The sequence below is a fragment of the Nomascus leucogenys genome, chromosome 4 (genome assembly GCF_006542625.1).
Source record: "Nomascus leucogenys isolate Asia chromosome 4, Asia_NLE_v1, whole genome shotgun sequence".
Lineage (NCBI taxonomy): Eukaryota > Metazoa > Chordata > Mammalia > Primates > Hylobatidae > Nomascus > Nomascus leucogenys.
This window is the reverse complement of record NC_044384.1, coordinates 137,406,497-137,419,433: the sequence shown is the minus strand read 5'-3', so window position 1 is coordinate 137,419,433 and position 12,937 is coordinate 137,406,497. Positions and strand designations below refer to the sequence as shown.

The 12,937-nt window shown below is 35.7% G+C and overlaps 1 protein-coding gene across 4 annotated transcripts in view; it reads right to left on the bottom strand.

The window, feature by feature from the left end:
- Window positions 1-12,937, bottom strand: part of SGCZ (sarcoglycan zeta) — a 1,114,856-nt gene that overhangs the window by 180,379 nt on the left and 921,540 nt on the right. The gene's annotated exons all lie outside the window — the stretch shown is intronic.

Sequence of the window (12,937 nt, the reverse complement as noted above, 5' to 3'; positions counted from 1 at the left end):
TTGGTGTATGAGACATTAGTAAACTTGCCCCTAAGCAGAGGATTGAGAACTACTTTCACTTTGGGACTCGTTCTCTATTGCCGCTGGGCCCCATTCTGCAACCACATGTTCAAGCTTGGACTAACCTCCTACTGGATGAGAGACCACATGGAGTGCCATTTCAACCATCATACCAACTTAGACACGTATGTTAGAGTATTCTAGGTTATCCAGCTCCAGGTCAGTTTGTGTAAACATGGAAAACTGCCTACTGAACAAACTTGAGAAAATGAATGCTTGTGGTTTTAAGCTATTAAGTTTTCGGCAAAGGTTTTTTTGTTTTGTTTTATTTTGTTTTGTCTTTCGGCAAAAGCTAACTGAATCCATCATTACATATAACTTTTAGAAAATTAGACTATTTTTCATAACCATCAGGATAATAAAAATAGTTTACAAATCTCAGCATGATTAAAGCAAAACATTAAATTAAATTCAATAACATTATAGATGGACATAAAGTACTTAATCAAAAATAATATTTTATATACTTCCCGTTAGAAGCTAAGTAGCTGTCCATAATATTCATTAATTTTCAAATAACATATGAGATTAGGTGTTTGATTAACTATTTAGCCAATTTCACATTATTCCAAAAAAATGTAAAGCACTGGGAAATATTGTAATTTCTCTGCAAAATCATTCTACTAGATTGGATTATTTTCCAGTTTACCTCTTTGATAAACTCTGTTACCTGGCATGACCAGGAGTATTTTGATTTTACATCCCTGGGTTAATTTTTGACGACCAAAAGAGGACCACCGACATGGCAAAAGTATGGTAACTTGGATGAAACAAAACATGACAGGCTGATGGCAAATCACAGACACATGAGAAAGGCAACAACGACACTGTGTCATATAGGCACTGAATTAAGAAGAAAAAATAAGTGTCATTGTTAATTTGCATGCACTTGCATTTTTTGTGGTCAATTTCTCTTGTCCTACTCCCTGATCAAATAAAAATGTGGTAAATATCAGTATTAAATCAAGTAAAACTTATAAAAAGAATGGATGCGAAGGTAAAAGACAAATAAACATGTATTAATACATTACTTCTTTGTCCTCCACAAGTACTAGAGGATAAAAAGCAGCAAGAAAATGATACTTTATAGAAGCTTGTTTAAATAATTCACTTCACAAATAGTTCTCAGCAAGAAATGAAATAGCAGACAGTCACTAATTACAACTAAGTTAAATGGAAGGAGAATATTTGCACTAATTTGCATTTCAAGAAATGAGAAAAAGTTAGAGAAAATGAATTTAACAAATATTTTATCAGAAAGAGAGCAAGTACTGCTATAATAACTTTAACTTCAGTGATCATAACAAGAGCATCTGTGGGAATAAAGTAGCGAATATCAGACACATGAAAAAATAGGACATTTAACTGACTTTTCCTCTTACTGATTCCTTCCTTATTTTCCAGTCATTCAAATTTCAAAATTAATACTTTTGTAATTGGGTTCAAGACTAGACCATGTAATTCAGTTTCAGAGTGGTGCCAGGGTCAAAGAAACAGTTCAGCTGCACAAAGTAAATTTCAATAGTTCAAAACTTCTATTTGCATATCTGAAAAATGATGAAAAGAATATAAATTCATAATTCCTTTCCTGTCCATATCCACTTTTCCAGGATCTGGCAAATAACTACAGTACATTCTAGTTTTTCTCTCCCTCTCCCAATCCCTTTCCTTTCCTTAATTATGTAGGTTGACCTAACCTTTCTTTAGCAAAAAAAGAAAGGGTCTGTAATTGACAAGAAAAGAGAACAAATCACAAGATTCTCTTTGGTCCTGAGGGACAGGGCACTAAAATTGAGGCCTTAAAGTGGATCACACCTTGGTCCTATGACAGATGCTTGGTATAATAATTTTGCAAACACAGAAATGTCTACATAAAATTTGTGATCTGTCCCATGTTTTATTTTATTATCTGATATAAATTTTATTAACGAAGTCGTGATATTTTTTCATCTTTTTAATATGAAGACATACAAACATACAGATGAAAGGCTTTTCTCATTGTGAAAGCAAGGGCAAGAAAAATAGGATAGGCAAGATGGCAAGGGTGATTTAGCAATGTAGTAAAACAGTTTTAAAGAGTAAGTGGTATATTTTGCATTTCAAATTATTTGCATACCAAAGTTTAACTCTCCAATTCCTTAAAACGGTAGTCAGTTTTGTGTGTACATTTTAGGGGGTGAAGACATTAAGGAAATGACACAGATCTATATTTAGGTGGATGTCATGACCAAGGAAAGAACTTTCATAAGATTCGGGGGAACGATATCCTAGTAAATTACAGATAAAGATTATTCATTTTGTCACAAATGTGCTATTTCAAAGCAAGTTCTTATTTATAGGAGTCTACTTATTTCTTCAAAGGAGATTTCAATTGCTGGGCATATAGAACATTACAAGAGGAGATTATACCTAAATCTTTCAATTATTTTATTAATACAAACCAAAGGAAAATGAGAGGGAAACTATAATGAAAGCACACAGAAACGTGAAATCATGACAATAAGTGATAGGCCTTATCGTCATGATGACAATGAACAATGAGCTTTTACAGTGAGGAGGAAATGTATTGTAAAAAAATTTGGATAGAGAACTCTCTGCAGTATTTGTGAGTGGATTTTCTTTTGATTAGTCTACTGAGTGTACAAGAAAAGCACAGAATGACTGAGAGATATTGGTCAAAGGCAGGGTTTTCAAGCTTCAGTGCAGGGTACCCAGGGCATTGCAAACCCCTGCCATTAGAGAAGGAAGACCTCCTTGCCCCTGGGCTTTTTATTGCTTTTGTTTGTTTTTCTAGGATTTTATTTAAGAAACAATGCCACATCTAGAAAAAATTTATAAAACATCCATACAGACAATAAAAATATTCCAATTTATAATAAATAAGAGGGATGGATTTTAGTATGAAGATACTGAGTGCTTCTATTTTTAACAAATTACGTATTTTTGTGCCTTGGTACCATGCCATTAATAAAATTTGTAACACACTATTTCTCAGAAATATTAGAAACAGTGACGGTCTAATGCATTAAACATCCATAAACAAAAATAATGGGAAAGAATGAAGCGCTTTCTTCAGTTAATAAAACGTCTGTTTGATATTCGCAAAGAAATACATTTTCTTAATTTGAAATCCAGTAGACTAACAAAGTGTAAGCTGATTGGCACTTTAGAGTTTCAGTGTCTTGAGAATGAATTCCAAATTCTTTAGCTCTCAAACGCTGCATGCCTGAGGCCCTAAGCTGCTTTCCAAATTCAAGTTTTGCTAGGCGTGGTGGCTCATGCCTGTAATCCCAGCACTTTGGGAGGCCGAGATGGGCGGATCACGAGGTCAGGAGATAGAGACCATCCTGGCTAATACGGTGAATCCCCGTCTCTACTAAAAATACAAAAAAATTAGCCAGGCGTGGTGGCAGGTGCCTGCAGTCCCAGCTACTCGGGAGGCTGATGCAGGAGAATGGCATGAACCCAGGAGGCAGAGCTTGCAGTGAGCCCAGATTGCGCCACTGCCCTCCAGTCTGGGTGACAGAGCGAGATTCTGCCTCTCAAAAAAAAAAAAAAAAAAAAAAGGAATTCATGTTTCTCTACTCCTTTATATCCCTATTCTCAAAATATTTTTGTGTTCGCATATTCCATGAAATCTTTCTTAAAACTATGGCATCTTGGTTATAAACCTGATATTTGAAATTTTTAATATCAATAGTTTAATAGTTGCAAGGAATAAAATGTCTGACACTGGTACAATATCAAGTGCAGATTTAAAATACATTTTGTGGAATACTTCAAGGATATGGAGCTCTAGATTGAGCTTATCCTAATGATGGAACATGTCCTCCTTATCACCTAAATCATCAGTAAAACCGGCCTCTTTATTTTTTATGCATTTTTATTTTTTCAGACAGAGTTTTACTTTTGTCGCCCAGGCTGGAGTGCAATAGTGCGACCTAGGCTAACTGCAACCTCTGCCTCCCGGGTTCAAGCGATTCTCCTGCCTCAGATTCCAGAGTAGCTGGGAATACAGGAGAGCGCCACCACGCCCTAATTTTGTATTTTTAGTAGAGATCGGGTTTCACCGTGTTGATCAGACTGGTCTTGAACTCCTGATCTCAAGTGATCCACCTGCCTCGGCCTCCCAAAGTGCTGGGATTACAGGCGTGAGCCACTGCACCTGGCCTCGGCCTCACTTTTACCAGAAAAATGTTTGCATTGTTCAATTCAAATGATGTATTAATGTTATTATAATTTTTTAAAAAAAATTAATGAGTCAGAGAGATTTTGCCATGAATATGTAGCATAGATGAATGTGAATGTTGCCCCTCAGTAGTTCATACCCAGCTGCTCGTACTTTTTTTTTGAGACGGAGTCTTCCTCTGTCACCCAGGCTGCAGAGGAATGGCCGATCTCGGCTCATCGCAACCTCTGCCTCCCGGGTTCAAGCAATTCTCCTGCCTCAGTCTCCCTAGTAGCTAGGATTACAGGTGCACACCACCATGACTGGCTAATTTTTGTATGTTTAGTAGAGACGACGTTTCACCATGTTGGTCAGGCTGGTCTCGAATCTTTGACTTCAGGTGATCTGCCCGCCTTGGCCTCCCAAAGTGAGCACGGCCATTTTTTTTTTTTTTAAGGTTCAATACCCCCAAATATTTTATTTTATATTATTATTATACTTTAAGGGTACACGTGCACAATGTGCAGGTTTGTTACATATGTATCCATGTGCCATGTTGGTTTGCTGCACCCATTAACTTGTCATTTAGCATTAGGTATATCTCCTAATGCTGTCCCTCCCCGCTCCCCCCACCCCACAACAGTCCCCGGTGTGTGATGTTCCCCTTTCCTGTGTCCATGTGTTCTCATTGTTCAGTTCCCACCTATGAGTGAGAACATGCGGGAGCACGGCCATTTTTAACATTTATTAATTTACTTAACCTTTCATTTCAGGCGCAACGTATTCTCAAATTGTCTTTTTCTTTAGCCAATTCACTGTTTCCCATTCTTAACTTTTACGTCCTGAGCAATGCATCATTGTAAGACTGATGAAGGTTACCGTTTACATTTTTAAAATAAGGGAAATGTGGTGGTAATAGAAAAGTTGGAAAAACCAGGAGTAGCAAGCTTCAGAGACTCAGGGTAGACCAAATTTCAGAAAGGGTGCCTTTGAAACTTGAGAATTTCAGATAAAATATCCATGTCTGTGTACCCTCTGGAAAATCTTGGAACACACTTAAGGGCATGCTTTTCTGGGTTTGAGACTATTGCTTTATAGCATTTCTCAAATCAAACCAAACTGACCTGGTCACAACTTCCTGAAAATACGATGTCTTTTATAAATAATTTTTTTTCTTACAAACATCAAGTGATTTTGAATTCCAATCCAATCATTCCACATAGCCCAATTCAAATTTTTCCATATAGGAACATACAAGGTTGATTCACGGACAGTAATTTAGTGTAGAGGACCTCATTTCATTTCAAAATATTGTCACTACTAATTGTTCACGTGCTCAGTTCCCAGGCCTGACTTCTAAAGAAGAGTAACTTTAACTGAGAAAAGCAACTTCAACAAGCACCACCATAGTTCAGCAGTCACAAAAAACATAGAACAATATCGTTCTGCAGCTGAAGTACTACTGTCCTGTCCCTGGTTTTGTGTTATTTTTGGTGTATGCTACTGACAGGAGGATATGGGTGCTGAGTCAGTTATATTTACACAGATAGGAACACAATAAAGCCATAAAGCCCAGAAAATTCAAAGTTAGATCTCTTCAAATCTTTTTGGATCACATAATCTCCATAACTATTGAAAGAATATGACTACTATTTTTAGACAATACAATTTCATTCTAGGATCTAATTCACCCTTGTTTATATTGGTAAAAACTTGTGAAACAAGAATAAAAGATCAGAAATAATGAGGTCAACTCTTACATATGCAAAGCATTCTGTTTGTCTAAAGTGATGGAGAAGTATACTTTCAAAGATTTAATTTGTATTCTTTGAATATACGAATCATTCATTCACCCAGTAAAGTAAATGTTCACTGAAATGTGTATTTTTTTTTCTGCATGTAAATACACTCTAATAAAAAGTTTAAAAATGTCACTGGGCACTTAATATATAAGAGGCAGTGTTGTATGAAGTGAGCAAAACAAGATTGCTGCTCTATAGAATTTACATATTTTGTACTTTGTTCTTTGGAATAAACAAAGTGTTTCATATTTTGTAATGCAGAATCCATTACATATGTGACACCGAAGACAAAGTATCTTGCCACAAACTTATTGAATATGTTATTTTAGTAGCTATTAGTGGGGGACAATGTTTTTATGAAGCTGTTGATAAAAGATATCAAACGATCATGAAATTAATTTAGTTGGTTGCAACAATTATTTATACATATAAGTATACATGCCTAAAATTAAATTAGAATAGATGCGCTTGGCTAGAATAGATTTGAAATGTTCAGAACGTGTAAAACGTGTTTCTTACTGTGGTTCATATTCAAAATAGATTGAGAAACACTGAACTAGTGTAAGTACTGCTAACATATTTTTTATGGTCTGCTCCTAGAGTTTTGGGGAAAAAAAGTAATTTTTTAGTAAATTTTTCTCTTCGTCATGACGTAAAGAATTCTATATAGCAGTAGTCAGCCCACATACATGCAAATATGTGATTTTGGGGTAGTGAAGGAATATACTAGTTAGAGAACAATTTCTTTTGGCTTCATTATAAGAAATAATACTGATGGTGCTTGTAATCCTACCTATGTGGAAAGCTGAGTCAGGAGGGCTGCTTGAGGCCAGGAACTTGAAGCTCCAGTGTGCGATAAACACACCTGTGAATAGCCACTGCACTCTAGCCTGGGCGACATAGCTAGACTCTGCCTCCACAGAAAGAAGAGGAAGAGGAAGAGGAAGAAGAGGAGGAGGAGGAAGAGGAGCAGGAGGAGGAGGAGGAAGAGGAGGAGGAGGAGGAAGAAGGGAAATAACACTGATACTTCTTTAAAATTCCTATTCACTGGAGAGTGGCATCAATATGATATGGCCCCATGTTTCTTTATGCAAACAAAAAAATTATAGACCCAAAATACCTATTTAAAGAAAAACTACACAGCATGAATCTCAAGAAAACTATTAGAGTAAGTCAAGAATGTTTCCCAGAACAACAATAATAACAGAATTCTATAGACATTCCCTTCACCTTCTTAACTGAGAAGACTGCGGATTCCTTTCACTGTTGTAGGAATTTCCCAGTGGTTAAGGACGTAAGGATCAAACCTTGACAGACATGGACTTGCATTCCTATCCAATAACGTCTTTTCATGATACATAACTCCTTTGAGCCAAGTTCTCTTTCACAGCTGTGAGTATTCTAATGAGTATGCTAATGTCTACTTCCTATTGAATGCTGTTAGAACTGGTTGAGAATGTGTCCCAGGCCCATCAGCAATTAATACTTGAAAAGTACTTAATAATTGGTAGCAGGAGCTGTTCAAGATGTAGTAAAAGGTTTCTGTTATGTAATTTTGTTTGCTACCCTAGGGCTGATTTTTTAAATTAATTTATTCATCTATTTTAAGACAGGGACTTGCTCTCCCAGGCTGGAGCACAGTTGTGACATCTCGGCTCACTGCAGCCTCCGCCTCCTGACTTCAAGTGATTCTCATGCCTCAGCCTCCTCCCAAATACCTAGGATTACAGGTGCAAGCCACCATGCCCAGCTAATTTTTGTATTTTTAGTAGTGACAAGGCTTTGCCATGTTGGCCAGACTGGTCTCAAACACCTGACCTCAAGTGATCCGCCTGACCACAAGTGATCCACCTTCCTTGGCCTCCCAGAGTTCTGGTATTACAGGTGTGGGCCACAGTGCCTGGCTGGTCTGATAACTCTTAACACTGAATGACATTGTTATATTAGATTATTTTAAGGAATTTAAAGATATGTAATATTGACCAGCATCTCATTGTTACCCTTTTCTTAGTATTTCCCTGTTAGAGATTCTCTGCAGTAGGTTGTTATTCACACACATCTGGTACTTTATAGAACAGCAATCTGAGCTGATATGTGCTTCCCTTTTGTTCTACATCTGCTATGTCACCATCTCTCATCTTTCTTGGGGAAAGACAAAAGTATAGGGTTACATCGTCTCTCTCTCTCTTTCTCTCTCTCTCTCTCTCTCTCTTTGTGTGGGGGTGTGTGTGTGTGTGCGTGTTGGTGGAGAGAAAGATGAAAAACCACAGGTAATTCTTAAAGTATTTGTTTATAAAGGCAATTAAATTTGAGGTGATGAAGGAATCTTCCTTTTTTGTATAAGGCTTCAGTAGTGTCTGAGAGACCTCACCAGTGACATACAATGGTGTAATCTCTAGAAAAAAATACACAGTAAGAACTCCTTTTAAAGCTGCCCTAACATGCTTTTTTGTTTATTTTTAAGTCCAAAGAATATCCCACCCCTGCAACCAAGTTTGCCTGCACATATTATTTAGCAACTTCAAACTGTCTCCCAGTTTTAATGAGGGTCTTCTACCATATTATTTTTTTTTTCCCCACTCCTAACCTGGTCCAAAGTGCTGAAACTATCCCATACTTTCTTCTAAGGTTGGAGTTCAACCGATATAAATCAAAATACAGTTTTTTTTTCTGAAGAATATGTAAAAAAGATATTTGTAGAGTGTGAATTGCTAAAAAGCAATGAATCAGCATTGAAAGATCTTGTTTCAGTCACGGTATTGACTTTTAGGTTGCATGATTTGAGGCAAGCAAGTTGCCATATGCAAGACAATATCTTTTCATGTCTAGCCTTAGGGATTAAGTAAAGTAATAAGAATAAAAATGCTTTGTAAATTTCAAAGTATAACGTTAAAAAGAATTTGAACAACAATCAGTAGGTACATGAATGGTTTCCGTGTTTACATTAGTGGGTACATGGTTTGGTTCAAGGGCATTAACTGAGCCACATAAATTTGCATAAAGATTTAATTTACTTATGTTTGAATTTACATATTTTCCTCAGCTTTTAGTAGACCCAATTAAAGATGTCTGGCTCTAAAAATATTAAAAAGCATTTTATTACGCAAATGAGTGCTACCTTTTCTATGTTCACCACTGGGTGTCTCTTAACCAGCAGGATGCATGCAATCCCTAGAATGAGGTTTAGATGAATTATTTGCAAGCGTTTGCAAAATGGAACAGAAAAAGGCTAAGTTCATCAAAATTGCAAACATTCAAGTCCCATTATGTCTAATGCTGTCAGAAATAGTGTCAATATTTGCTATGGATTAATTAAAATAGTCTGTTTACAGGCACACAATGCAGAATCTACTTTTATGCAAATGAGGTGTATAGAGGAAGAAGTGACTTGAGGTTTGAATTCTGGCTCACCTTGGAGTCCTGAAACTTTGGACGTATCACTTATATTTCCTAAGTCTCCAGTGACTCATCTGCAACATGGGAATAAAGTGACCTACATGGTCCACCTGACAGGGTTGTTGTGAAATCAAATTCAAATCCAATTGAAGCTTAACAAATAATGTTATATAGAAATCATTAACAACAGCAAATATTTGTTTTTTATTGCCTTGCTATATGTTAGCGGCTGGGTAATAATTTGGTAACCAAAACAGACATGGACCCTGGGTTATTTCTAGTTCAGCACTATAGTCAAATAGCAAACTAAAAATTTGAAACTGTAAATATTATGAAGGAAATGGAAGGTTTGTATGATGCAAGGGGATAAGGAAAACAAACAGTCAAAGTAAAGTTAACCCATGCACAATTTAATAGTAACTCCCTTTTAGAACTACTTCTGAATAAGAAGAAAATCAAAGCATATATTAGAACTTACTTATAAATAAAAAAAGTCAGAGTATATTATTAGACACATGAGATGTGGCCTGAACAGTTGATATGCACTGCATGGCCTAAGATAGATTTACTTGAAACAGAAAATATTGAAAACAGAATACTCAACCATTCAATTCAATAAATCAGAAAAATGACAATAAGTTAACATGAAAAAGAAAAGTAGAAAAAGGAATTTAAAAATATTAAATATTTAATTAAAACTAAAAGTGGTTCAAAGTAAAAAATTATGTAGTAGGAAGACAAGTGACTTCAGAATGTTTAAATAAAAAAGGAGAAACACAAAAAGGCAACTATTAGGTATTAAATGATATGTCTGTGTAAAGGGAAAATTTTGTATGAAAATAAAATGTAATAAAAGTGAGTTCTGTTGATTTAGAATATTAGAGAACAATTTTCATATAAAAATTAGAAAATTAGTCAAGTATTTTACCTCAGAAGAGTCTCCATGACTAGGCAATTTCAAGGTGGAATTAAATCATACCTTTAAGAACAAGTAATCCTATGTTATTAAAACTGATGTAATATATACGACCAAAATTGAAGTCTCTCAATGAATGGATTTAATGAAATATTAAGGGAAAAGTGAGAAAAATAAAGAAACTATGTGGAGAAAAAAACTAAAACTGGGTATATGCAATAATTCACAGTAAAATATTAGTAAACTTAATTCAACAGTTTAAGATTGCTACCTCATGAACAAGGAAATTTCATCCCAATAAAAAAAGGATACATCACCATCTGTATATCCTTTCATGTCATTTACTTGATACATTAAATAAGAAAAGTGATGAAAAATCATCTTGGTATCTACAAATATATGAAAAAACATAATATGCCTGACTAAACTGTAATTTATATGATAATATTTATGCTTGACTAAAGTATAATCAAGTTAATAGTAGAAGGAAGGATTTGTAGTCTCCATGTTACTTGACCTTTCAGAGGCTGTTTTTCACTCTTTCAACCTGGACACACTTTCGTCTTTCTTTTCTCTGCTTCCAGGATATCATATTCTTTTGGTTTTTTGACCTATCTCACTGGCCTTTCCCTCTTAGAGTGTGATTGGCTCTTTCATTTCTTCTCAAACTCTTCAATATTAGAGTGCCAATGATTCATTCCATGGACATATTTCCCATCTATTCTTACTTCCTTGGTATTCCTGTCCAATCTCATTTATTATACACACACACACACACACACACACACACACACACACACACACACACAAACACACATGCCCTGTGCTTCCAATATGAAACCTAGACTCATATGTCCACCAGCGTGCTCATCTAATAGGCAAAATTAATAGTTCCGCAACTGTGCTCCTAACCTACCCCACCCCTACACTCCCAATTCCTCTTTGCAGTGATTAGTGGCAATTGCTCAGGCCAAAAAATCTTGATATCTTGTTACATTTTATCTTCCTCTTAACATCCCATATGCAAATCTGTCATCAAATCCTTTGACTCTACTTTCAAATCATACTCTCCTTGACCATAATGCCCATTACATAGTGAGGATTAAATGAGCTAACACATGTAAAACATTTAGTGTAATGTTTGGCTGGGAATAAAAATAATTAAAAATAATATTCCTTGAGTTGGCCATTGTGGTAGGGTTATACTGCTTTCATCTCATCTAAAAACTATAACAGTGTAGTCATTAAAATATTAGGCGCTACTATGAACTTCATCTTGCAGATGATAAAACTAAGGCAAAGAGGGGTTAACTAAAGTTACAAGTGCCAAGGTTTGAAACCAGTTATTGGATTCCAGAGCTGTAGTGTATGCCGAATGTTAGCTATTATTAAAAATCATTATCTGTCAGATGAGCCACAGAAATAATAAAATTTCAAGAAAATTGCCAGATTATATACACAACACCCCCACACCCCAAATAATAGCTTTTCCACACAAGCACAGGGGTCTATGACAAAACTGAATTGAAAATCTATAAACTTAGGCAATAAAAACATTAAATGACTAACAGAAAATATGCAATGCTTATAAGGAGAAGACTGTTAAGAAATATTTCTGAACAACACAGAAGAGGTTTAGAAACAAATGAGAGAAGAGCCATGCTCCTAGGTAGGCAGACTCAATACTATCAGGTTAGTGCAAAAGTAACTGTGACTTTTGCCATAAAAGTCATGGCAAAAACTGCAATTGCTTTTGCACCACCCTAACGCAAAGATGTCATTCTCCAAAACTTAAATGTAACCATAATTAACTTCCCAACAGAAATTTTTATGAAACTTGGCAATGGATTATTAAGTTTATTTTGAAGACAAAATGCACAACAGGCAAAAGCCTTTCAAAAATAGCAAAAACAAAGGAATCACTCTACCAATTAGAAAAAAACTTCTTACAGCTAGACTTTGGGTTTCGTGCAAGTATATCAGTAGAACAGCATAGAGTTACTGGAAATAAATCTGTGTATGCTTGAGAATGCAGTGTATAAGAAAGGTTGTATTTCAATTCGGTAATAAAAAATATGACTATTCCAATTATGGTATGGGGGACTATTGGTTTTTCAAAATAAAGAAAGAAAGAAAGAAGGAGGAGGAAAGGTGGGAAAGAGGGGAAGAGAAAAGGAGAGGAACAGGAGGAAGAGGGAGAAGGGCAAGAAAAGGAAGAGATAGAGGAAGAAAGGATCCTACCTAATACTATACATCAAACTCCAGAAAAGTTTTTACAAATCTCCCTCACTCTTTAACAATTACTTCTTTAAATTTTTTTGAACAACCAACAATTTCATAATACAAGTTTATGATATAAAACAGAAAAAGCAGAAGTTAAAAAAAAGATTATTTCATGGCACCATAGACCATGAATCCCTACCCTAACCTAACCCATATCTCCAGAAACATATTCATGAAAGTCAAGCCCAAATAAACTAATCTGGGTAGAGGAAAAGCAGATAGTACGTAGAGAGTGCCGGGAAAAGCTCCTAAGTATTGGGCACTGTGTACACCATTGGAAGTATTCTACAGGAGAGGAAGTGCAGCTAAGAA